Source organism: Sus scrofa, chromosome 14 (genome assembly GCF_054392235.1).
Source record: "Sus scrofa isolate SSC_HxYL_T2T_F1_AM1 chromosome 14, Sscrofa_HxYL_maternal_Yorkshire_Landrace_v2.0, whole genome shotgun sequence".
Lineage (NCBI taxonomy): Eukaryota > Metazoa > Chordata > Mammalia > Artiodactyla > Suidae > Sus > Sus scrofa.
This window is the reverse complement of record NC_139396.1, coordinates 82464420-82492078: the sequence shown is the minus strand read 5'-3', so window position 1 is coordinate 82492078 and position 27659 is coordinate 82464420. Positions and strand designations below refer to the sequence as shown.

The following is a 27659-nucleotide window of genomic DNA, read 5'->3' as shown; positions in this document are numbered from 1 at the left end:
AGACGTCATTAGTACTGATTGTTAAGGGCAGTTTTCTGGAGAGATATACTGTGACCTCCTGCTGTTGACACCCCCACAGTGACCCAGACTTTTTCCCTCCCCAACTTTATTTTCTGTAGCTCAAAATACCCCAGGAACTTTCTAATGCATCTCCTTTTTCTTTAAGATGGTTTCCCATGGTTACAAACAAAAGAACCTTAATAAATATATTAATAACGTGGGTGAAAGATGATGTGCAGTTACATGAAAAAATCAGAACACAATCTGTTTCAGTTAGCTTTGGCTGCATAATAACCACCCTAAAATTTGTGGTTTAAAACAACCAAGATGCGTTATTTCTCACGATTCTATGGGTTAGCGGGGCAATTTTGCTGCTGCTTCCACTCTGCTGGTTTAGATTCTCTTAAAACAGTTGCATTCAGCTGGAGGGAATGCTGGGCTGGAAGGTTCAAGATGGCCTCACTTACAGGCCTGGCACTGGAGCTGGCTGTGTGTGGGGCTGTCTTCATCCTCCCTGTGGACTCACCCTCCGGGAGATTAGCCTGGTTTCTTCACCTGGCCCTCACTTCCAAGAAGTTAATAGCAGAAGCTGGAAGGCTTCTGAAAAGCATATACCTCTCTTCTGCTGTATTTCAGCAAGGCTCAAATAAGTCACACGGCTAGCTAGCCCAGATTCCAGGAGAGAGAAATAAATTCCACCTCTGCAGGAGAAGAGCAGCAGCAAAACTACCTTGCAAAGGGGCATGCATACTGGATGGAGGAATCTGTAGCCAAATTTAACAATCATAGAACCACACACGCATAAAGTTAATAAGGTCTGGTACCATTTTTTGTGTAACTGAAAAATAGGATTAGGAATGGTTTGTTTTAATATTCCTATTTTGCACAATTAAGTATATTGCATTCATTCTAATTAAGTGACAAAACCCCAGTTCAGCTAGCTCAAACAGTAAGGATATTCATGGGCTCTGGCTGAACTAGTCCCAGGGATCCAATCAATATCATTGGGACTCTACTTCTTTCTCTTGGTCTTTGAGATCTGCTTTCTTCTTGGGGGCCGCTCTGAGATGGAATGGCAATAGACTTCTTCCACATAGCTGGAAAAAATGCCACTTGTGGACCTAAGCTTATGTTGTCTTAGCAGAGGACCACCAACAAAAGAGAACTCCTTAGTATTCCAATTATAGATCTTCAGTCACATGCATAGCTGTGGCCAGGGGTAGGAGGTGATATGACTGGCAGAGCATGGGTCATGTGCCCACCCCTGTAGAAGGGGATAGGGTGGGAGGTTGAGATTGACAGCCCCAGGAGAACCACAGGGACAAGGAAGAAGTGGCTCCCCAGAGGAAGGAGCAGTCGGCAGACAAAACAACATATGCCCATCTACATATTCATCTTTGTGTTTAAAAGAAGAACAGGATGAGAAAGGTCTAATTTGACAGCATTTGTGCAGGGGAACCTTCTGGTATGTAGTTGACCATAAGTAAGATTCAGCTTTTAAGATATTGAATACAGTCAAAAGCAGTAGCAGGGGAGGCAAACCTTTCCTTTGGAGAAACCTCTGCTCCTACAGCACTGAAGGACCACTGATGTGGCTGATGGTGTCAATTCATTGTGCAAGGACTTTGTGATGTGGCTCAGCAGAAACAAATCTGATTAGCATCCAGGAGGATGCAGTTTCAATCCCTGGCCTTGCTCAGTGGGTTAAGGATCCAACGTTGCCCTAAGCTGTGGTGTAGGTCGCAGACGCAGCTCAGATCCTGAGTTGCTGTGACTGTGTGTAGGTCAGCAACTACAGCTCTGATTCAACTCCTAGCCTGGGAACCTCCATATGCTGTGGATGCAGCCCTAAAAAGACAAAAACCAAACCAAACCAAAACAAAACAAAACAAAAAACTTGTTGTGCAAGTGCAATCAGAGCCAATGTTCAGAGGTTACAGGATATACCTGGCAAAATTTGTGGATGTTCAGCTGGTTTCTTAAGCAAGAGGGAAACTTTAGGACTGGCCTAAGGAGCTCACAGAAGAAATAGAGAGTAGAAAATTGGCAGGCACCACAGAGATCTCAGAGGCCAGGCAGCAGGGTCCTTGACAGACAGGAGAGGGAGATGCTGGCACTGGCCTTTGGTGGAGGGAGTCCTCAGCGAGAGGGGCCCTGGGCAGGGCCTCCAGGAGGGAGATGTGAACCAGTAGAAAGGAAGGTCTGGTGCCAGACTCCTGAAAGATCATGGAAAAATAATTCAGGTATAAAAATACATAGCAATGTAAATCAATTATAATGGAAAAAATAAAAATCATACTAAAAAAAAAAAAAAGATAAGCAATGAGATCCTGCTATATAACATAGGGAACTCTGTCTAGTCACTTGTGATGGAACCTGATGGAGGACAATGTGAGAAAAAGAATATATATGTGTATGACTGGGTCACTTTGCTGTGCAGTAGCCATTGACCGAACACTGTAAATTAACTATAATGGAAAAAATAAAAATCTTATTAAAAAAGAAAAAATACATAGTAAAATTTTTACATATTTTTATATAAGTAAAAATGTAGAGAGTTCCCGTCGTGGCGCAGTGGTTAACAAATCCGACTAGGAACCATGAGGTTGTGGGTTCGATCCCTGGCCTTGCTCAGTGGGTTAAGGATCCGGCGTTGCCATGAGCTGTGGTATAGGTTGCAGACATGGCTCGGATCTGGTGTTGCTGAGGCTTTGGTATAAGCCAGCGGCTACAGCTCTGATTAGACCCCTAGCCTGGGAACCTCCATATGCCATGGGTGTGGCCCTAAAAAGGCAAAAACAAACAAACAAAATGTATAAGCATAGAGATTCCATCTAAGAAAGCCTACTAATAACTCAGACTGGCAGCACTGGGAGGGCAGCCTCACAGGAGATGAGCTCTACAGGCTGTCCTCCATTGGGGGTGCTGGGCTGAACTTCCTGTGCTCCCTGCTTCCCAAGCCCTGCCGCCCTGGGCCCCTGGCCCCATCACTCCCTCCCCTCAGGGTGCCATCCCTTCATGTGTCAATAGCAATATCCTTTGGAGCCAAGGGAATCCATCTTCCAAGAGCTTCGCCAACTTCACTCTTCCTTCCGTCTGAGGTGCTTTTTCCATGTCACATACTCCCCTCCTGCCTCTCCTGACCCTCCCACTCATGGTCCACCATCAGCCACCATCTTCCCATGTGTCTCTGGGCTTCTCTCTCCCTCCCCCTGTCTCCCTCTCCCTGCCCCTCTCCCTCCCTCCAAATACAGACTCAGGAGGCCCTCATCCACTCTACCCTTTTTATAAGCCCACCTCCCAGTGTGGAAGCACAGATGCTAGATATTTCCCCCAGTCTCCCTTGCAGCCAGAATGCCATCCTGAGAGCTAAATGCTGCTAACCAGATACTCCACTCCAGGCTTAGAATCAGGGTCTACCTGTGTAGAGGAGCAAGGACCTGGATTGTCTCTCTTTGAAATGTCTATTTCAGGACCAAGGTCCTGGAGCAGCAGTAGCCCTAGTGCTTAAAGAAATACTGGCTCTTGAGCCAGTGGTGTGAAGGATGCAAGCCACAGTGGTCACCATTGGTGTTCTGCCTCTCAGAGATGATTCTAGAAGCCACCAACCCAACTTTCAAATGTGTGTTTTTTCTCACAAAATTAGCAAAGTTAGTGTCTCTGAGAGCAAGCAAACAGTTTGTCCATACAGTGAACTACCCTGTCTCCTTCCTCCTCTCTGACCAGCTTCCAGTTTCCTTGGCAGCTTCCTATTCCTCCTCCTCCTCATTTTTTAAACTAAGAATTCCCGGGAGTTCCCCAGTGTCCTAGCAGGTGAAAGAGCTGGTGTTGTCGCTGCTATAGTGTTTGATCCCTGGTCCCGGGAACTTCCACGTGTCGCAGGTGTGGCAGGGGGAAAAGAAAAAACAAAAACTAAGAATTCCCTATTCTTTCCTCACCTCTCAGCCTCATCTCTGCACAAGGGACCACATAGCAGGGATTACCTCTATTCCTGTGGCATCAGTACCTCCATGTCCCCACACTCTTGCAGGGCTGGGCCACTGTCTACTCACTGGCCACCTCCCTTTGTGCATAGTTTGCTAGCAGCACAGGTTTGGTATTTATGTTCACCATCCTGCTCTCCCCACCAGCTCCTTTGTCTCTGCTCCCTATTTCTGTTAATGGCATTTTGAATCTCCCAGTCACAAGGTCAACATGTCAGAGTCGACTGGGTGCCCAAATGCCGTCACTTGCCAAGTCAATCGTGTCCCCGGACAGTGTCTGATGTGTCCACCTCCCCACCACCACCAACTCAGTTGGGGATGAGGGCACACTCACAAGAATCAAGTCCCCTTTGGGGCTTGCAGAGAGAAGGACCTGAGCCAGACAGGGGTCTTCAGCCAGGGCAGACCCTGCCATAGCACCTCTGACAGAGCTACAGGTTGATCCAGAGTGCTAAATGCCTACAAAGAAAAGTAACATTTAAAAAGTACCCTTTGGAGTTCCCGTAATGGCTCAGTGGTTAACAAATCCAACTAGGAACCATGAGACTGTGGGTTTGATCCCTGGCCTTGATCAGTGGGTTAAGGATCAGGTGTTGCCGTGAGCTCTGGTGTAGGTCGCAGATGCGGCTCAGATCCTGCATTGCTGTGGCTGTGGTGTAGGCCGGTGGCTACAGCTCCAAGTAGACCCCTAGCCTGGGAACCTCTATATGCCACGGGAGCGGCCCTAGAAAAGGCAAAAAGACAAAAAAATAAATAATAAATAATACCCTGAAGGAGCTCTCTGTGGCTCAGCGGGTTAAGGATCTGGCATTGTCACTGCAGTGGCTCAGGTTGCTGCTATGGCATGGGTTCCAAACCTGGCCCAGGAGCTTCCACATGTCACAGACATAGCCACACACACACACACACACACACACACACACACACACACACACACACACACACAAATACAAATATGTATATCTACATCTATATATCTATATCTATATCTATACCCTCAAGTACAGCTCAGTACTGTTTACCTGCCCCCTTTCCCTTCTTGTCTACAGTGGATGTAGCCAGGGACTATCATATAGAAAATTACACTCGAATAGTTCCTTTAATATGGACAGGATCTTAGTGAAGCATTTGTTTCACTAGCTTAGTTCTGATGGTCATAAACTTTATGTCTCAAGGCCATTCCAGCCACAGGAAAAAATCAAGAATATGCATCAAAAACAGTAAAGTATTTACTTGAGTTCCTACCAAGAAGCCTGGGGAAACACCGCCAGCTCAATAGCCTGGAGCCCTGCTTCCTGGGGGCTTTCTGGAACCCCTCAATTCCTGACTAGCAAAGAGAGGTTCTGTGCCAGGACCCACTGACCACAGACCCTGACCTTGACCTAAGAGGCTGCTCAGCCCTGCTATTGGCTCTCAGGTGAAGACCCCCATCTCAGTTTGATCTGGCCAATATAACAAAGTACCACAGTCTGTGCAGATTAGAAACCAAGGTGCTAGCCTGGCTGAGTTCTGTGGAGAATCTATTCCCTTTGTCACACACCATGTCCTTACCTGGTGGAGAAAGAGTCAGGGAGCTCTGTGGGGCCTCTTTCAGAAGAGCGTGAATGCCACTCATGAGGGCTCCACCCTCAGACTCAATCGCCACCCAAAGGCCCCACCTCCACAATCCATTACCTTGGGGGTAGGTTTCCCATGTGAATTTAGGGGGCTATGGACATTCAGACCATAGCAACCTGTGTCAGCCCTTCTTTCCCCACTGCTGCCTCTTCTCTTCTAGGGCCTTTCCTGAACAGCCCTGAGCTCTCCTCCTCCCCTTCCCCACCGCCCCCCCACCTCTAGCACCGTGCCTCTGTCTCTCTCCAGAACATCTCCCTTCGCTGGTGTTCCCACTCTCAGTCCCATCTCACAAAGAAGCAAAAATATCCCCAATTGCCTTGACTACTAGATAATAAGCCATCAAATCCAGCAAAACAGTGTGATTACCACAGCAATTTGTCAGAACACAGAATTCTATGCGTGGTCTCCTCTGGCAGCACCGGGAACGCCTGCTTTGAAAGGGTGCCCAGACTCAAATTCTGGCTGCCTTGCTCGGTGTTGTAGAATGCTGAGCCCCGGGCCGCCTAGTGGTGTGCATTTCTGAGGAAATTCTTGGCCAAACTCTCTATACCAGCCTACAGCCATGCCCACCAGCGTACCAGTCTTCCTGAGGCTCCGTCATTTTCATGAGAGGATGATTTTCTACTGAGTTCTTAGTTGAGGAGTACAGACTATCTGCATTTCAGGTTTTCACCCCAGAGAACAGAGCCCCTAACTCTCCCAGGCTGGGAAGCCAGAAAATATCCTGTAACCACATTGCTCTAGGAATCCAAAGTCCATTTTTTCCCCCTTGCATTCTATCCAATTTATTAGAAAACTGTGTACTTCAAGAGCATTGCTCTGGCACCTCCCAGAACTGCTTTTTTCTGAATAGTACTTGCTCTCAGAGCATCAGCTTTACAAGAAACAGCCTGACTGGATCTGTGCAGGGAGGTGACCTGGTCCATCGCCTCACCCATGATCCCCTTGTGACAACTCATGGCAGAAGTTCATCCCAGTTCCTCTTATTGACAAGTTGACCAGTTTTTTACATTATGGACTCTGAAAATTCTGTGGTTTTTCTGTGCTTCAGCTGCTTTAAAGTATAGAGCCAAATTGGTGACCCACTTCTGAGTACTAACAAACCACAGCTCTATTCCATTTTATATTCTTTTCTTTTTCTTGCTCTGATTTCCTCATTTACTGATTGATTGAAATATAGTTGATTTACAAGGTTTAACTTTTACTGATGTATGGTTGGCTTACAGGGTTGTGATCATTTCTGCTGTGCAACAGTGATTCAGTCATACATATTATATATATACACACATACATTCCCTTTCAGATTGAAGTCCTTTTTTAAAATGTTTGAACATTATTATTAAATTTTCCAGAATTGATATAAAATGTGAACTTTTTTTTTCTTTTTAGGGCCGAACCCAAGGCATATGGAGGTTCTTAGGCTAGGCGTAGAATCAGAGCTGCAGCTGCCTGCCTTTACCACAGCCACAGCAACATGGGATCCGAGTCACATCTGCGACCTACACCACAGCTCACAGCCATGCCAGATCCTTAACCCACTGAGCAAGGCCAGGGATCAAACCTGCATCCTCATGGCTACTAGTCAGATTCATCTCCCTTGAGCCACAATGGGAATTCCTAAAATGTGAACCTTTTAACTCAATGAGACTTGCAGGAATATGTAAGATATATAAGATACATATGTTAAATACATTAATTTATTATGGAAATCAATATCTAAATATACACAAATCCTTTTCCAATTGAGGATGAGTGTAACAAGCCACAGGATGGAGGGTACAAATAAAAATGAATTCTCTGTGTTTCCATTCTTTACATGGTGTGGTAGCTACTATTACTGTAAGTCGCCTGAGTGAAGGTCAGGCAAAGAGGGGTAATATAGACTTAACCTATGAACACTCAGCCTCTCCACCTGGGTAGTGATCAGTTAGCTCACCTTAGGTTGCAATTATGGCTCAGGAAATCCATATGCCATGGGGCAGCCAAAAAAAAAAAAAATCTACAACAAAGTGGGTATAGAAGAAATGTACCTCAACGTAGTAAAGGCTACATATGACATACCCACAGCTAACATCATACTGAACAGTGAAAAGCTGAAAGATTTTCCTCTAAGATCAGGAACAAAACAAGGATTTTGTTGTTGTTGTTGTTCACTCTCACTATTTTTATTCAACATTGTACTGAAAGTCCTAGCCACAACAGATAGGAAAAATAAATAAAATGCATTTGAATCAAAAAAAAAAGTAAAACTTTCACTATTTGCAGATGACATGTCATTATTTACAGAAAACCCTAACAACCCCACCCAAAAACTCTTAGATCTAATGAACAAATTCTGTAAATTTCCAGGATACAAAATCAATATTCAAAAAATCTATGCATTTCTATACATTTGAAAAAATAAGAAATATTGGTCTCTTCCCCAGTTCCCAACACAGAGCTCTTAAAACCCTCATGAATTCCTAAGTGATAAGAACACTAGGAACATCTCTTATTCTAGCATCTGGGTTTGGACCCATCCCTGACACATGGCTCTGAAAACCTTGTAATTTTCTAAGTGATAAAAGCACTAGAATCACCTCTTATTCAAATAGCTCTCTTTAACTTCATTCCTGAGACAGGGCTCCAAAGCCCTTGTAAATTCCTGGGTGGTAGGAACATCAGGAGCAGTTTTCATTCTAATGAGATGACTCTGGGTGGCCTCTTGAGTGGCTCTTGGATGGGGACTGGCCATCAGAAAGACCCAGCAACGAGTAGAAGCTTGCGACCTTCAGCCCTACCCCTCATTTTCTGCAGAAGGGAGAAGGTCTAAAAGCAGAGTTACTAGTTGGTCACACCTATACGAAGAAGCTTCCATAACATCCCAATAGCGTGGTGTTTGAAAGTGTCCAAGTTGGCAACCTAGCCTCAATGGGAGAGGGCTGCACCCCAACTTCACAGGGACAGAAACTCCTGCACTTGGGACTTTGGGGGGGGTTAATAGCCAAAATAAATAAATAACTAAATAACTCATAAAACTCAATAGTAAAAAAGCCAACAATCCAATGTGAAAAATGAACAGGGAATCTAAATAGACTTTCTTCCAAAGAAGATATAGAGATGATCATCAGGCACATGAAAACATGTTCAACATCACTGATCATCAGAGAAATGCAAATTAAAACCACCATGATCCCAGACGCAGTTCAGATCCCATGTTCCTACAGCTGTGGCATACGCCAGCAACCGCAGCTCTAACTTTACCCCAGCCTGGGAATTTCCATATGCAGCAGGTGCGGCCCTAAAAAGACAAGGGAAAAAAAAAAAAAAAAAAAGAGTTCCTACTGTGGCTCGGCAGTAACAACCTGACTAGTATCCATGAAGACACAGGTTCAATCCCTGGCCTCACTCAGTGGATTAAGGATTCCGAGTTGCTGTGAGCTGCAGTGCAGGTTGCAGATGCGGCTGGGATCCTGCACGGCTGTGGCTGTGGTGTAGGCCAGCAGCTACAGCTCTAATTTGACCCCTAGCCTCGGAATTTCCATATGCTGTAGGCGCGGCCCTAAAAAGACAATCAATCAATCAATCCACAATGAGATAACACCTCATACCTGTTAGAATGGCCGTTATCAAAAAGACAAGAAATAACCAGCATTGGTGAAGATGTGGAGAAAAGGAATCTTGGTGTGCTGTTAGTAGCAATGTAAACTGGTGCAGCCACTGTGGAGAACAGTATGGAGTTTTCTAAAAAGACTAAAAATAGAACTGTCACATGATCTAGCAATTCCTTTTCTGAGTATTTATCCAAAAGGAAATGAAAACAATAACTCAGACAGATATATGGACCCCCATGTTCGTTATAGCATTATTTACAGTAGGCAAGACATGGAATCCGCCTAAGAGTCCATCAACGGATAAATGGATAAAGAAAACGTGAGATATACATACAAAATTGAAAATGATTCTGCCATAAGAAAGCAGAGAATCCTGACAATTATGACAACATAGATGAACTTTTGAGGGTATTATGCTAAATTAAATAAGTCAGAGAAAGACAACTACTGTATGAGCTCACTTATACGTGGAATCTAAAAAACAATGTAAAAAACAAAACTGAATTTATAGATTTAGATTTAGATCAGTGGTTGCCAGAGGTGAAGGCAGGGTTGAAATGGGTGAAGGTGGTTGAAAAGTATAAACTGCCAGTTGTAAAATAAGTCCTGGGGTTGTAGTGTACAGCATGGTGACTATAGTTAATCGTACTCTGTTGTATATTTGCTAAAAGAATGTATCTTAAAAATTCTCACTACAAGAAAAAAAATGTAAACATGTGGTGACAGATGTTAACTAAACTTTTGCGGTAATCATTTTATAATGTAAACAATATCAAATCAGTATGTTGTACCCCTGAAAAGAATATCATATGTCAATTGTATTTCAATTCAGAAAAAAAGGTAACACAGAACTTGGAGTGAAAAAGTTTTATTTTTATTTTTTTGTCTTTTTAGGACCACTCCCTCAGCATATGGAGGTTCCCAGGCTAGGGGTCAAATCAGAGCTATAGCTACCAGCCTACACCACAGCCACAGCCACGCAGGATCTGAGCCACATCTGTGACCTACACCACAGCTCATGGCCATGCTGGATTTTCAACCCACTGAGCGAGGCCAGGGATCGAACCCGAGTCCTCATAGATACTAGTCTGGTTCATTAACTGCTGAGCCATGACAGTAACTCCAGTTTTTAATTTTTAGAAGAAAATTCATTCAGGAGTTCCCTTCATGACTCAGTGGTTAACGAACCCAACTAGGAACCATGAGGTTCCGTGTTCAATCCCTGGCCTTGCTCAGTGGGTTAAGGACCTGGCATGGCTGTGAGCTGTGGTGTAGGTTGCAGATGCAGCTTGGATCCCAAATTGCTGTGGCTGTGGTGTAGGCTGGCAGCTGTAGCTCCTATTGGACCCCTAGCCTGGGAACTTGCACATGTCACAGGTGTGGCCCTAAAAAGCAAAAAAAAATTTTTTTAATTTAAAAATGTCATTCATTTATTCAAAGAATACATAATGAGAGACTACTGCCCTTCTTATTGTTGAGTTATAAAAAATATTTCTACATTCCAGACACAAATCTTTTGTCAGAGTTTTTGGTTTTTTATGGCCACATCCACAGCATATGGAAGTTCCCCAAGCCATGGATTGAACCCGCACCACAGCAGTGACCTGCTGCATTGACAACCCAGGATCCTTAACCCACTGAGCCACATGGGAACTCCCCAAATTTTTTAATTTTGATGAAATCTAATTTACCTGCTACTTTTATGGCTTGTGCCTTTGTTGTCACATCTAAGAAACTATTACCTATTCCAAGGACACAAAGATCTATTGTTATGTTTCTCCTAAGATTTTTATAATTTCAGCTTGTGCATTTAGATGTATGATTAATATTGAGGTAATTTTGTGTTGGTGGAGGGTGAGGGTCCAATTTCATTCTTTTGCATGTGGATATTCAGCAGTTCCGGCAATTTTGTTGAAAATCCATTGACCATCAATCAATGAAGAATCTGATCCAAGAAGAGTTAGGGCCCAGGTGAGGCAAGTCATCCAACTGACAAATACCAGCCTCAAAGGGATCCTGGGAGAACCTCTAACTCCCAGGCACAGTCCTAAGAACCTTATAAGCGTCATTTCCTATCATCCTCAGGGCAGACCCCTGAGGGTAAATTCTGTCATTCTCTGCTACAGAAGAGGAAACAAAGGCACAGAGAGGGTGCGCAATTTGCCCAAGGCCACTCAGCTGGTCAGAAGAAGCCAGGAATTGAGAGGGCAGTTCGGCTCCCAATCTGAGCTCCCAGCCACGTTAGGCAAGGCGCCCAGTGCAATCCTGCCCTATATCTAGTCTCAAGGAGACAAAGAAGAGTAAAGTCAGAATAGGTGGAGGATGGCGCTTGCAGGTGCTGCCTGCCGGGTGCCATTATGAATGGCAGGGCGTGGGGCTGGGCCCTGCTAGGGTCCAAGTGTTGCGTCTATAACAACTTCCATTTGCGGAGGGTTCAGCTTTCAGGGGAGCCTCCCCCAAAGAATGTATTTCTGCTTCAGTCTTCAGCTGACTACAACGCACAGAGAAGGGCACGGTTTTGTTGCTCTTAAGGCTTCCTCCATCTCCTGAAGGTTGAGCTCATCTGTTTCTGGAGGGATAGATTAGAGTACGTGGAACCCTAGGGCTGCTCCTGCAGCATATGGAGGTTCCCAGGCTAGGGGTCGAATCGGAGCTATAGCCGCCGGCCCACACCAGAACCACAGCAATGCAGGATCCAAGCTGCATCTGCAACCTACACCACAGCCAATGCTGGATCCTTAACTCACTGAGCAAGGCCAGGGATCGAACCTGCAACCTCATGGTTCCTAGTCAGATTCATTAACCACTGTGCCACAATGGGAACTCCGACACTTGGTTATTTAGAAAAGAGAAGCAACATGTGAAAATAGAACTTCAGGCGGCAGAGGATGTTGCTGTCACCCTGGAGCAGAAAGAGGGCACCATCGGGAAAACAGGTGGAACCCAGAAAAGCCTGGAGTATAGCTAATGGTAAGGCCTCAAGGTGGTTCCTATACCAGGTGATGAACAGCGGGGCTCTGGAGCCAGGACCTGCACACCCCCCCATGGCAATTTTTCTGCAAATCTAAAACTTTTCCAAAATAAAAGGTTGTTTTTGAAAATAATCCTTACTGAGGTTTTAACTAATAAAATGCATTATTACTATGTTTCACTTACCCCATTCAAGACACTCTTTGAAGCTCAGGACAAATATCAACTCTGCTCGGAAACTGCCGTGAGCACATGGCCCCAGCCGCATTCTCCCCACCCACAGGGTCTAGGCTTTGGTCCCATCTGCACACATCCATCACAGCCATCTCAGCCCTCCCTTGATGGTCACCAAAAGCCCCCCCAAAACAAAACCAAATAAACCCAGGATTTTCTGTCATGGCTCAGAAGTAACAAACCCGACTGGTATCCATGAGGATGCAGGTTTGATCCCTGGCCTCGCTCCTTGGGTTAAGGATCTGGCATTGCTGTGAGCTGTGTTGTAGGTCATAGACATGGCTTGGATCCCAAGTTGCTGTGGCTGTGATGTAGGCTGGCAGCTGCAACTCTGATTCAACCCCTAGCCTGGGAAATTCCATATGCCTTGGGTGAAGCCCTAAAAAGACAAAGAAGAAAAAAAAAACAAAAACCCATTCAAATGGTGGCCAACTATTCAGAAGATTTGCAGAACTGCAGTTTATCCATTTCTGAGTTGAGCATCAGAGCCATCAACTTCAAAAGTGGTGCCTGGGAAATTCCTGTTGTGGCTCAGTGGTAACAAACCTGACTAATATCAATGAGGTTGCAGGTTCCATCTCTGGTTTTGGTCAGTGGGTTAAGGATCCGGCATTGCCAGGAGCTATGGTATAGGTCACAGATGTGGCTGGGATCTGGCATTGCTGTGACTGTGGCGTAGGCTGGCAGCTGCAGTTCCGATTTAACCCCTAGCCTGGGAACTTCTATATGTTGCACGTTTGGCCCCAAAAAGAGACAAAAAAAAAAAAAAAAGGAGGTTCCCATTGTGGCGCAGTGGAAATGAATCTGACTAGTAACCATGAGGTTTTGGGTTGGATTTCTGGCCTCATTCACTGGGTTAAGGATCCGGCATTGCCGTGAGCTGTGGTGTAGGCTGGCAGCTACAGTTCTGATTCCACCTATAGCCTGGGAACATCAATATGCTGCACGTGCAGCCCTAAAAACAGAAAAAAAAAAAAGGGCAGTACTTAGGCCACCCCCACCAGTAGAGCCTCCATAAGTCCCAGGAAGCTGGGTCATTAGAGACCCGGGGCACAGGCCAAGGAGCTGCCTCTGCCAAGGGACCCTGAGAAACCTCAGGAGATGGCCAGACCAGCCTCCTGGTCCCCATCCGAAGGTGGTCAGCTTTGCCATCATGGCTGAGCTCTGCCTTCACCTTTGGGGATGTCGGCAGTAACTTCATCACCAGCCCCCTCCTCTGCGTGGGCACAGAGGGGCTGCACTGCCTGGGTTTGTGGTCTTTCCCCTGCCTTTTTTTTTTTTTTCTTTTTTTTTTTCTTTTATGGCCCAAGGCATGTGGAAGTTTCAGAGGCAGGTTTTGAATCTGAGCTGCAGCTGCTGCAATGCTGGATGCTTTACCCCATTGCCTGGAGCCAGGGGTTGAAATTGCACCTTCCCAGTGACTGGAGCCACCGCAGTTGGATCATTTTTTATATATGGACATTCCCAGTCTAGGGGTTGAATTGGAGCTGCAGCTGCTGGCTTACACCACAGCCGCAGCAACACAGGATCCAAGATGCATCTGTGACCCACACCACAGTTCTGGGAAATGCAGCCTCTCCTTTTCCTCACCGTCCTTCCCCAGGACAGTGTGAGGCCGGGGCGCTGCCAGTCAGGAGCACCTTCAGGAGCCACCATGTCCCCAGCTGGGATTGGAAGGGCCATGCTACCCCTTGTTTACAGATGCAGATGCAAAAGACATGATGAGGAGGGGAGTAGGTCATGAGGGGCTGTCCCCCAAGAGCGAGTGTGGACAGCCGAGAGGTCCAGTCCGACGCACCCCAGGGCTGTGCCCACCTCCGCAGTGGATGATCCCCAGGGGGAGGTGGACCTCTGACTCCAGGGGGTGGGGGCAACCCGGTCTGTGAGAGCACGGATGAGGTTGGCCTGCCGGGCTGTGCTCTTGGCGGGGGCTCCCGTAGAAGAACAGCTGCGGCCCTCACCCCAAGCTGTCCTCCACCTCTCCAGCAGTTCCTGCCTCAGGCCTGGCCTCCAGGGTCAGCTCCTCATCTCTGGGATCAAACCAGGCTGGAAGTGCCAGTGAGGATCCAGATTGCGGGCAAAATTCGGAGGCTTCCAAGAACCAAGCCAACAGAACTGAGTCAATGCCTGAAGAAGATGAAACATACAGATGTTCCTGGGATCTGTTTTCTCTTATGACTGCTTTTAAAAATCGTGTTCACAGAGTTCCCATCGTGGCTCAGCAGTTAACAAACCCGACTAGGATCCATGAGGCCGCAGATTCGATCCCTGGCCTCACTCAGTGGGTTAAGGATCCTGTGTTGCCATGACCTGTGGTGTAGGTCACAGATGCGGCTTGGATCCCATGTTCCTGTGGCTATGTTGTAGGCTGGCAGCTACAGCTCCAATTCAAACCCAGGAACCTGAATATGCCATGGGTGCAGCCCTGAAATAGCCAAAAAAAAAAAAAAAAAAAGTGTTCATGGGTCTGATAAAATCTAGATCTCCAGTAGTTTTAAACCCAAGCCCCCTGGTCCCTGCAGCTCTTTTCAGCCTTTGCTTACACACAATGCGTTCCCCGCAGGTCACTAAGCCAAAGAAGCCTGGAAATAAAGTTTGCAACAAAGGTTAATGAAATTCTTTGCCTGTTAAAAAAAACTGAATAATAACAATAATAATAATTATTATTAAACCAGACCTGTTCACCAAGGCTGGCCTTGGCACTGAGCTCCCAAGAAACAGAGGGCAGGTGCACTCACCCAGTTGAAGGTGTCTGTCATTCTCCATCCCCTCGGTGGCAAAGCCAAACAGCTTCTCACCTTCATAGTCATTGTCAAATAGTGTCTGGGCATCACCCTCCTCCCTGCCAAGCCCAGCTGCCTGGGCCCTGCCTGGGGGCCAGGAGCCTCTGTTCCCTGGACAGGGTCCCCCATCCTTGCCACCAGGGCAGTGAGGTCCCGATGTCCAACATTAACTCTCCTTGTAGGGTTGTGGCATTAACCGTCCTGGTAAGCATGCCCCTGTGTCACCAGGGAGATAACCTGAAGCCCCTGTCAGCCATGAACTAGGTTAATTTATAGAACAGAAACCAGCCCCTGGGGGGGGGGGGCGGTGTCAGGGGTGGGGAGGAGGGTGCCAGAGGTGACTCAGGGGCAGGTAAGGGACAGCAAGTAGAGGAACTAAAACTTCTCAAGACGCTGTCTGCATCCTGCCTGGTCGAGCTGGTGGGCTTGTCCACTCAATTAGACTGGAGGACCCCCCCAAAAAAAATTCAGATACGGGTCCAAGTTCCCTTCACAGGCTGGCTTGGGCCCCACACTCTGAGGCTCACCCAGGGCTGCAGGAGTCCTGGGACCTAATAATACACACAAATCAGGGCTCGGGCTGCAGGCCTGGCCATGCAAGGAGAGGGGAAAGATGACGCCCAGCCTGTCCCTGCCGGCCTTGCCCTAAAGCAGCAAGGCACCCGGCCCTGGAGCGAGGCCCTGGCCGTGCCAGCAGCACCCTATATCGAGAAAATGAGCATGCTGGGGGGAATGGCAGGCATGCACCCAGCTGTCCCTGTGAGCCCAGTCTAGGAGAGCTGCTGTGTCCCCAACACCCTCCTTCCTGTCCCCAGGCCGCGGCACAGAGCCAGCCCTGGGAGCATTCAGTCTAGATGATAATGAACCTGAGAAATGGCAAACCAGGTGCCTAGAGTGAGGGGAGCCCACTTAAAAGAGAGAAAAATAAAACACCTGTTAAGGGAGGAGGCAAGCTTTGTCCTCTGACCCAGGGGGCCTGGGACGGTGGTAGCCCTTGGTCTTTCACCTGGGAAGGAGCCTGCCTCCATGTCTTCAGGGCTGCTCCAGGCTCACCCACCATCCCCACCACCACGTTCCCCCAGGCATCCCCGAAGCAGGAGAAATAACCAGCTAAAGATGCAGGCAGCCCAGGACCTTCTCATCACCTCTCAGCCTTGGCTTTCAAATCTACAAAATGGGAAACTTCCAGCTTTCCCCTGGAGCCGACCACCCCGTGGTCACTATGGGCCAGCAGGTCGCCCTGAGCCAGTCCTGGGGGAGGAACAACGGGGCTCTAGGGGCCTGGCCCGCAGGAGCACCTGGGATGAACAAGACCCAGGCCTGGCAGTTGAGGCCCTGGAAGAATGTCCCAGCAGTTCAAAACCAGGCCGCCTGTCCCCTGGGGCCACACCTTGCCCCTGCCCAGGCTCATAGACAGGCACACACAGGCTCTAGAAAGGCCTAGCATCCCAGATACCTGGAGGAAAGGGGGCGCAGAGCTTGAGGTCAGCTCCCTTCTTGGAGCTGGGCTCCGAGGCTCAGAGCTGCAGGGAGGGGGTGGGGAAGGGTGGAGAGGGTGCCTGGAGCGGGACCATGCTGACCTCTGAGCACATCCCTGGGGGGCTGGATGCCCATATTTCCCCTCAGGGCCCACCACGGCCACCCGTGGTCTTAAAGCTTGGGTATAAAGCCGAGCCTACTTGCCAGAGGAGAAAGGAAAAAAATCAAACCGGCCACTTGTCAGTGTCCCTCTGCTTCCTTCTAGGGTCAGACGGAGCCAGTGAAGGAGAGGACAGCTGCCTGCTCCAGAGTCCCCAAAAGGAGAGGCTGTGCCATCGGCCAGGCACCTGCTCCCAGGCGGGGTCACGGTCAGCCTGTCCCGCCCCAGCCGCAGCCCACAGGCAGACTCGGGCCCTGGGCCATGAGGCTCTCACTCTAAAGTCACCCCTCAGGGCAAGGCGACAAGGGTGTGTTGCTCTCAGCCCACCCTATTCCTCCCAGCAAGAGTAAACCCTGACCCCCTCTTCCCAGGGCCTCTATGTCCCCAGGGCTGACACAGTCAACATTTCCCCCACCTGATGCAAACAAGGTAACTTCCGGAGTCAGGACCAATAGCAGCCTCTGATGTCCATACATCAAATAGCCAAGTTGTTAAAAGCACAGAACCTCAGAGGAGCAACACAGCTCTATGTGCGGACTGAGCCCCAGATGGGCCCAGATGGGCCCAAAGGCACATGGCAGAGCACCTCTGTCCTTGACACTTGCCCGTGACCTCAGAAAGGCTCTTGTGGGTTTCACGGACCAAGAAACAGGGCCGAGTTCTCCTCCAGAAGGCAGAGTGAGAGGAAGGAGGCCGATAGCCACCCCTACCCCAGCATGTCTGGCCTTGACATTGAGGTCTTCTCAGTTGGCTGAAACCCTCCACCATGCAGGGCTGGGCAGGCTACCCCCTTGCACAGGGTGGGGGGCGGGGGTGGGGGGAAGGGGCTCAGAGACAGCAAAGGATTTACAGGAGGCAGCACCGCTCATAGGGAGCCCCGGGTTCTTGCACTGCTTTCTGATCTCCTCTCAACCCCACCCGTCCTATCTCCTGCCTTCCTGCGATTTGCGGGGCCACCATGCCTCAATGTCATATGTAAGAGCCTGTTCACGCATCTTCCAGCTGCAAAGCCAGGCTGTTGTTCTGGGTGCCTCTTGGCTCCTATCCCCAGAGCCCTAACTGCCGATCCTGGTGGCTCCTCACGCCCTGGGCATGGCACTGGAAGTGCCTGCTTATGGAAAAGGTGAAGATTTCCTTGTGTGAGAGAGAGATTGCTTCCTAATTCTTCTTGAAGCTTCTGCATGATTCCCTCAGCCCTCAGCCCACCACCAGACTTCCCTTCACCCCTGGAGGTTTATTTAACCAGTCAGATATGAGCAGGAGCTGGTATAAAAATAGAGCAAGCAGAGGGAGCTGGCACCTGACTCCGTGTGGCAGACAGCTGCGGCCTCCTCCCCTCCCCCTCCCCCTCCCCTCCCTTCTCCTCCCCCTCCCTCCTCCATCCCCATTCCTCCTCCTCTTCCCCCTCCCCCTCCTCCATCCTCCTCCCTCCCTCCTCCCTCTTCCCCTCCCTTTCCACCTTCCTCCTCCTCTTCCATCCCCATCCCTCCTCTACCCCACATCCTTTCCTCCTCCTCTGCCCCCCCAGGGCCCTCAGAGCAGACACTGGATAAAGCAGTGCTATTTGGGGCAGATTTCTCCGAGGCTCATCTATCATTTATGATTTCCCTGCTTTAGTGCCTGAGATGGGAGGAAAAGAGTACAAACTCTCATTCTCCTGTGGTCTTTCTGGATTTTCTACAGAGAACATTCTAGTTCCCGGCCAGGCTTAAGGTGGGAACGGAATGAGAGGAAGTGAAGGGCTGCAGCCCATGTCATGCTCCGTGTCTCAGGGCCCAGGCTGCACCCCTTCTCAGGGCCAGGACCATGCCCCCTTCTGCCTGGGACCACCAGTTGGCCTGGCTCCCACAGCGGTCACAGCACACAAGTTTCAGGTGCCCTTGTCTCAGCAAGCATCTGAAGGTGAGCTAGACACTAAGAGTCGTTTGGGGGTCCTCTCCCCTGCCCCCAGCAGGACAGCTCCCCTCTCTCTTTCTCTTCTTAAAACAGTTCCAGGGCTTTCCATATTTCTTAGAATAAAGAGAAAGCAGGGAGTTCCCCTTGTGGCACAGCAGAAACGAATCCAACTAGTAACCATGAGTTTGGGGGCTTGATCTTTGGCCTCACTCAGTGGACTAAGGATCTGGCATTGCCCTGAGCTGTGGTGTAGGTTGCAGACATGGCTCAGATCCTGCGTTGCTGTGGCTGTGGTATAGGCCAGCAGCTACAGCTCCGATTCGACCCCTAGCCTGGGAATCTCCATATGCTGCAGGTGCAGCCCTAATAAGAAAAAAAATTAAAAATTAAAAAAAACCAACAGACCCTCAGCGGTGGAGGGCCTGCCTCCCTCTGCATACTCACTCCCCATGCCCAGCCACACTCAGCTCTCTGCAGAATGTGAACCTGCAGTACCTGCTGGCCTTCAAAAACCTTACCTGCACTGGCTCAGGTACCACCCCACCCTTGGCTGCTTCTGTATTGTCACACACCACACATCTCTTGGAGCATGAGCTAAACATACAGACTGACATAGATTTACGCTATTGTTTGATGAATCCTGTCTCCCACCTGTACTGAAGGCTCCTGGAGGCTGAGACCAGGACTCTTCGGCTGGCCTCTTGTCTCCCAGTTTGGTGCCTGCACATAGTAGGTGCTCAGTAAATGTGAGTCAGCAAATTGATTGGTAGTTGCAGGGTGTGCCAATGAGCAGTGCAAGGGTGGAGCTCTGGATGCTTTGGGGAATGAGTTAAAGGACAATCAAAACTGGATTTAGGATGTCACCACCTCTCCAGCTGAGGGAAGGACAGCCCCATACCTGTGTCCTTGGATAACCAGGAAGATGGGTGGAGAAAAAGATACTTCCCTGGCTGTGAGCCATGACCCTGTGCTCTCCTGTGGCCGGGAACAAATCTGTTTGCCTCACAGGGCCTGGATTGCCCTGTGGAAAAAATATGACTTCCCAGTGCCAGGCTGAGACCCAGATGCAGCAAGGGAGGTCCTGAGGGGGTCCCTGGGGATGCAAGCATGCACCTGGGTCCCTGCTCAGCTCTGTGGTCCTGATCTCACCTGCCTGCCCCGCCCCCACACCAGAGGCCTGAAACAAAACTCAGAGGAAAACCCAGATTCCAGACAACATTCTGGAGGCAGATGGGAAGCACAGTAGGCATCCTTTTAAGCATTTCTGGAGAAGTTCTAGTGCAGTCTGATTATTCCATATAGCACCGCTTGGTGCCTAGAGTAGAAGTATTTGATGCCTACATGTTGATGAGCCAGCAGCTCGGGGTAGGGGTGGGGGGCAGAATTCTAATCACCTGGCTTGGGAAGGACAAGGCATAAATGGAGCCTTTTCGGAACTTCACAGAGAACTTGGACCCTTTCTAGCCCTGGAGTCTCCCCTTCTCCTTGTTCATCCCTCGTCTGCATCCTGAGGGACCACAGAACAGCCTCTCCTTCCTCTTCCAAGGGTGCCCAGCAGGAAGAATGGGGAGGGTGGGATCTCAGACTGTCAGAGGAACAGGGACCACCATGAGCTGGGCTCCCATCCTGTCAGAGACAGAAGTTCAAGGGCATGTAAGGAGCCGGGACTGAAACCCTAGAGCCTGTATGGAGTCTGTACTAGAACCCAGGGGCCTGCACAGACCCAGGACTGGAATCCAAGATCATGCATGGAGCTGGGACTGGAACCCAGAGATGCTTCCCTGTGCCATCTGCCCATTTGCTCAGGACATCCCTGGAGCACAGACCAGAGAAATGAAAGGAGCAGGGTTAGTCCTTCTGCTGAGCCAAGTTGGGGTCACGCTTGATACAGATGGCCTCTGACCCCCGGCCAGCCCGATGCCCTAAGCTCTTCCATGGGTCTCAGGGCCCCCGCCTCCTGTCACTGGAATGGTGGAGGCGAATAGATCTGCCCAAACCCATGGCTGCCACTGGAGGCACCATTCTGGGCTGCAGGCCTACAGTGACTTTTCTTCTTGGTTTATTCTTTTTTTTTTCCTTCATTTTTTGCTTAAATATTTGTAATATTAACACAGCACACATTTCTTAAAAAAAAAAACACACAGTTAGAAAAAATTATTGAAGTATAAAAAATGCAGGAAAAAAAAGTCGCTTATCACCCTCACCCCCCTTGCAGAAATTGCCTGGTGATGTATCCCTTTGACCGAGTTGCTTTGTCCATTTTACCCTTCATTTTCCCTGGTCCAGTGGATCCCTGCTGCCACGTGGCACATTAGTGTTGAGCTGAAGGGCTCCAGGCAGCTCTGCCTCCCAGCTGGTAACCTGTCGTCTTGGGGAATTTTCAGACCCAGTGCATTTTTAGGCTCAGGGAAAATATAACAGCTTTAAAATAAGGCAACAGAATTTGGGGCAAAATTCCTTAAGCCCATGTGTGAGATTTGAGCTGTTTTTCAGGGGTGGCTAAAGCCAGGCCTGAGCAGCGAAAGATGCTGAGTTCTATTTTTAGGGACTATGACAGGCTGAGTTCTTGGAACAACACTCCTGTTGAAAACAGCTAAAACGCCAGATAAAGTATTTTGAACTAGGATGTTGAAGCACCAAAGAGTTGACAAGATAGTAAAGCATTATTAGGCCACAATCAGAGCGGAGCAGGCAGTGCAATGATTCTAGAAATAGCTCTTGTCCTGAGAGCCTTTGCAAGGTAACCTTAGTTACCGTGCACTTGAGGTTTAACAGCTTTGCAAAGTGTGGTGCCTTCCTCATGAAGCTGGGACCCTGAAGGGTTATACCACAGGGCACATGTGAAGCAGTAAGCTAGGAGTAAACCCTGCCCTGCACTGACACTCAAGGATCCAAAAGGCCAGTGGTGCCTGGTAGTGGTGTGAGGTACAGATTCCTGGGAAATTGTAAACACAAGCTGAGCTCTCACACATATCTGCAGCCTACAGATATTCATATCACATGAGGGAACCAAGTCCCTGGATTTAATTTAATAAATCCATGGATTTAATTTAATATCATCTCAGATTAGCAGTATTCTAGGAGACCCCTGGCAGAAGCAAATACACATCTTTTCTGGAGAGAGTCACCTTTATTCTGGGTTTCTGAGTGTCCCACAGGTAATTCAAGGACAATGCACATGACAATGAACATGTCAAGTACTTATGGAAACAAGGTAGTGTGACAGCAAAAAAACAGGTAATAGAAACACACTCCAAGACTTCAGCTGCTGAGGACCTGGAGACCACAATTCTAATTTCTTTCTGCGAGGCTTGACTCCTCTAGGGATCTCCTATAACTGGAACTGTATGGTATTTGTGTTTTTGTGGCTGGCTTATTTGACTTAGCATTAGGCCTTCAAGTTTATCCATGTGTAGCATGTGTCAGAATCTCCTGCTTTTTTAGGGGTGAGTAACATTCCATTGTATATACATACCATGTTTTGTTTATCTACTCCTCCATTAATGAACACTGGGATGGCTTCCATTTTTGCCTATTATGAATAATGCTGTTGCAAATATGAGTGTATAATTACCACTTTGAGTCCTTGATTTTATTTCTTTGGGGTTTATACTCAGAAGTAGAATTGCAAGATCACAGTCTTGCCAAAACTTCTTATTGTGTTCTACTTGTTTGTTTGTTTTTGACCATACCCATTGTAATGAGTGTAATTTTATGCTTATTTTATTGGCCACTTACATATTCTTTTGTGAAGGGTCTCTTCAAAATATTTTGCGAACTTTATTGCATTTTTGTCTGTTACTGAATTTTAGAGGTTTTTAAAATTCAGCCTGGACACCAACACTTTGTCAATACATGTTTTGCAAATATTTTCCCCCAGTGTGTGACTTAACTATTCATTTTCTTAATGGTGCTCTTTAATGAGCAACTATTTTAATTTTGGTGGAAGCCCAATTTCCCAATTCTTCAGAAAGAGAAAGAAACAAAATGGATTGAAGGCAAGATCTGAAAAAACAAGGGCTGATAATTTCCCAAACATGTTGAATGACACAAACCCACATATTCAAAAAGCTTGTAAATTCCAAACAAGATACATAAAAAGACACCTACAATTAGGTACACATAGAGAAATGGCAGAAAATCAAAGAGAAAGGGAAAGAATTTCTTTAAGCAGAAATGTGGGGAGAGAGAAATGCAGCTTGCCTCAAAGAAGAAGTAGGCTGACTGCTGACTTCTCAACAGTATCAAGGGCACTCAGAAGGCAGAAAAATGTCATCGACAACATACCAAAGGGGAGTTCCGTGGTGGCTCAGCTGGTTAAGGATCTGGCATCACTGCTGTAGTGCAGGTTTGATCCCTAGCCCAGGAACTTCCACATGTAGCCAAAAATAAAAATATAAATATGCCAGAAATAACTGTTAACCAGTAATCCTATATTGGCAAAAAAAGTCTTTCAAGAATGAAGAAGAAATAAAGACATATACAAGCAAACAAAAATGGAAATATTGTGCTACCAGCAGTTCATCACAAAAGGAAATTCTAAAGACTGCTTCAGGAAGAAGGGAAATAGTCCCCCGGGGAAAGGACCCATAGGAAAGAAGAAATGAGCAGAGAAAATTGCTGACCTACAATAAAATCTAAACTTTATAAAACAATTATGGTTTCTAAGGAGGTTAAAGCCATGACTGATGTATGGTAAATAAAAGCATGTAGAGGTTTATAAAGACAGAATGAAAATATGTGACAAGTCAGGAGGATGGTAAATGAATGAATTACCAGTCCTCAGAGAGTCTGATGTTGTTCAAGAAGGCTAAACATATTGATTAATTTTAGGCTTTGAACAGGCAAGACTAATAGCACAAAATAAAATGATAATTTAAACCCAAATATACCAGTAATTACATTGACTATAAATGGATCAAGTGTCTCAACTAAAAGATAAAACTGTCAAGTTGGAAAAAATTATTCAGCCTTATACTATTTATAAGAAATATATATATATATTCTATATATGTAATATAACATAAATATAAAATATATTTTATATAGTATATATAGTATAAGGTTATATCAAAATTGAAAATAAAAGTATAGAGTCAAGAGTTACAAGTTCAAATCTTTGTTCTGCTACTTTCACTAATTTATAAACTTAGGCAAGTCACTCAGTCATGAAGTTTTACTTTTATCTATAAAAGCGGAAGGATAACCTCATCCTAACTACCTCAGTAGATAAAATGAGCTAATGGATGTGAAATTTCTTCATATAGCATAAGACACAATATTAACATAAGATATGCATGGACTCTTAAAATGAATTCAGAGTGGCCTCTCAGGTATTATAGTGGGTTGAATTGTCACCCCTGTCTATGGACTGGGTTGTGTCATCACCTTGCTGAAGTCCTAACCCCCACCCAGTCAGTACCTTGGAATGTGACTGTATTTGGAGACAGGGTCTTTGAAGAAATAATTAAGTTAAAATGAAGTCTTTAGGGTGAGCCTTAATCAGGTATGACTGGTGTCCTGAAAGGAGGAAATTTGGACACCAACATGGAGAGAGGGAAGACAAGTGAGGACACACAGAGAAGACAGCTGTCTACAAGCCAAGGAAGGAGGCCTTGTTGGAGCCACCCCTGCCTTGATTTCAGATTTCTAGCCTTCAGAACTGTGGGGAAAAAATCCTGTTGTATTAAGCCACCCAGTTTGTGGTAATTTGTTAGAAGAAACTAACAGAGGTCCCATGAAGGAAATTAAGAATGATGGGATCCAAGCATGTTATGGCCACCCTTGACCCATGATATAAAGAGACCACTACCCTGAGACCAGCTCCAGGAACCAGAACGCTCCATGTGGTGATAAGGTTTAGGAAACCCCAACAACTCACATGAAAGGCAATTCTAATTCTATGGATGCCTATGAGAAGTACCAACATCATCTTGGCATACTTCCCCACCTTTGTTTCATTCCTCACCAACCCCAAAAACTTTTCAGGGTCAGGAGAAGCCATTAAGAAACTGACGAGGAGGAGTTCCCGTTGTGGCACAGCAGAAATGAATCTGACTAGTATCCATGAGGATGTGGGTTGGATCCCTGCCCTGGCTCAGTAGAATGGGGATCCAGTATTGCCATGGGCTGTGGTGTAGGTTGCAGATGAGGCTTGGATCTGGCATTGCTGTGGCTGTGGTGGAGGCCAGCAGCTGCAGATCCAATTGGACCCCTAGCCTGGGAACTTCCACATGCCTTGGGTGCAGCCCTTAAAAAAAAAAAAATAGAAAGAAAGAAAAGGAGTTCCCATCATGGCTCAGTGGTTAATGAATCCGACTAGGAACCATGAGGTTACAGGTTTGGTCCCTGGCCTTCCTCAGTGGGTTAAGGATCCGGCGTTGCCGTGAACTGTGGTATAGGTTGCAGACACGGCTCGGATCCCACATTGCTGTGGCTCTGGCGCGGGCCGGTGGCTACAGCTTCGATTCACCCCTAGCCTGGGAACCTCCATATGCCGCGGGAGTGGCCCAAGAAATGGCAAAAAGACAAAAAAGAAAAAGAAAAAGAAAAAAAAAGAAATGGACAAGGAGGAGAAGGAGCACTCAGAGGGCTCAGAGGACTTCCTTGGTGGCACAGAAGCGTAAGGATCTGGTGTTGTCACTGCTGTGGTCAGGTCACTGCTGTGGCACTGGTTTAATTCCCTGGCCTGGGAACTTCCACATGCCATGGGTACAGGGGAAAAATATCAGAGGGCCCAGGACACTTTCACCTAGTGACAGGACCACACTTGTAGAGGTGCCCCCCATTCCTCACTCACACCAGCTAGCCTCCAGCTGACTCTGTCACCCCATGTCACCTCTGGAAGTTGCAGTCCACAGCCTGTTTGGGAGAGTGGCTGTGGCTATGGGTGATAAGGATGCAGGTGGACCTGGAACCATGGACCCTGTCATGCTGCCCACCTTGCCAGAACACAAGCAAAGCAGACCTCAGTTTCTCTCCAAGACCAGCAGCTTGGGCAGAGATCATCAGCTTGCGGAAATGCCCTAAAAGGGCTGTGACACATCAACAGTGCTAAAAGGAGTGTCTTCGAAGGACAGTGCAGGACACCTCCTACAAATAAGTGGAGGTGAGGAAAATGCAGCAAGAAACAAAGGGAGGAAGGCAGGCCAGGTAGGCTGGCCACGAGTGCCCACAGGGTCAGGGCTGGTCTGTGACCTGAGCACATTCCGCCTTGTTCTTAGGGCAAAGGCACTGCTGGGTCAGAGGCAGTGCTACTCTGTGTTCCCAAGGCCAGGGGTGGTCAGGCCTTCTCGAGCATAGCACTCCTTATAGAGGCATGTTTCTCCAAAAGAACCCATATCTGGACTCATCCAGCCCTGTCAGAAAACAATCCTGTGCAGGAGGGAAGCCTGCCCAGCAGTGATACATGCAAAACAGCCACTATGTCCACAGCATCCAATGGTCATGGTCCAGGGTGGGCCGGCCTTCCTCCCAGCCAGCAGGTCCAACAGGTTTTGTGGTGCTCAGAGTCAAGGCATAAGTTCCTAGTGATGGTGGGGGTCGGGACAGCAAACCCCCAAGGATGGGACCACATCTTAGCCTCTCTGTGCCCCTTGCACATAGAAGATAGACAATACAATATTTCATTGACCCCTTCTGTGTTCTGCCACACTTGGGGGTGACAGCTCAGGGGACTAATGGAGTTGGGAGGTACCCTGATATTCCATGTATTTAAATATATACACACGTTCTTTACTACGCCACAGCAAAAATCTTCTCTCAGGCCTAAGCAACACCATTAACCAAATCCCTGTAATCACAACCAATAGGAGAGCAGGAAAGATGCATACAACTCATAAACTATAGGACCCTTGTTTCTTTTTAGAGAAGTATCAGAAAAGAAAAGGTAACTTTTAGATTTGGCACATTTCCAATGAAACCGCACAATTTTATAATTTTTGCACACATTTTTCAGTAGAAGAGCAATGTCAAATGTGGCACAAGAGGAAATGCTACCAGTTTATATTGAAAGCTTTTGTCAGTTATAAAATATCATGAATCATTTGATGATTATGATCACAGGAGAAGTGGCTCCATTACCTCCTTAAATATCCTACTTAAATCCTAATTAAGTGGTCTGGGATTTTGGTTAAAAAAGATTTAACATGCCAGTTAGCTGACTTATGTAATTCTGACATTTCTTCCCAGCTGCTGGCTGCCTGAATTATTCAGGCTGTGTATGTGTGTTGTTTGTTCAGATATGCCTGCATAAATTTGTTATTATCCACAATAGCTGGATTCCTCTGAAAGACTAGAATTTAGCCCATTTTTAACCTTTATCCATCCTGGGTGGATAAATGCATGGTTTTCAATGGACATGGCATCATATGCTTATTTTACTAAAATCTCAATTTCTGGAAGTTCCCAATGTAGCTCAGTGGTATATGAACCCAACTAGTATCTATGAAGATGCAGGTTCAATCCCTGGCCTCGATAGGTGGGTTAAGGATCTGGCATTGCCATGAGCTATGGTGTAGGTCACAGATGCTACTGGGATCCTGCACTGATGTGGCTGCATTGCTATAGCCCAGCAGCTGTAGTTCCAATTTGACTCCTAGCCTGGGAACTTCCATAAGCCACAGTGTGGCTCTTACTTAAATAAATAAACAAACAAACAAAACAAACAAAGCCAAAAAACCCTTAAGTTCTTCTGAATGGTCGCTTCTCTCTTGATATCTGGGTTGGAGGGTGTTCCTGCCTTGGAAGTGTCAATGATTTCAGAAGCTTCTCAATAAGCCACAAAGGAGGGAATAAACATATGGTAATGTGGCATATAACATAGCTATACTGTTCATTCTACTTAGAAACATTTCCAAATGACTGTATTATCTTTGAGTCAGAATTTCTTTTATTTAGGGGCCACTTTTCCTGGGAACCTCGACTAGGAAACTTGAGGCTACTT

General features: G+C 47.2%; 1 long non-coding RNA gene across 1 annotated transcript; it reads right to left on the bottom strand.

Annotated features, from left to right (window-relative positions):
- Positions 1-13832: 13832 nt before the first annotated feature.
- LOC146396816 (uncharacterized) lies at positions 13833-15262 on the bottom strand. Its single transcript, XR_014827931.1, has 2 exons — positions 15136-15262; positions 13833-14822 (listed from the first exon to the last, which is right to left on the bottom strand). It is a non-coding gene; the product is annotated as an uncharacterized LOC146396816 (long non-coding RNA).
- Positions 15263-27659: the final 12397 nt, after the last annotated feature.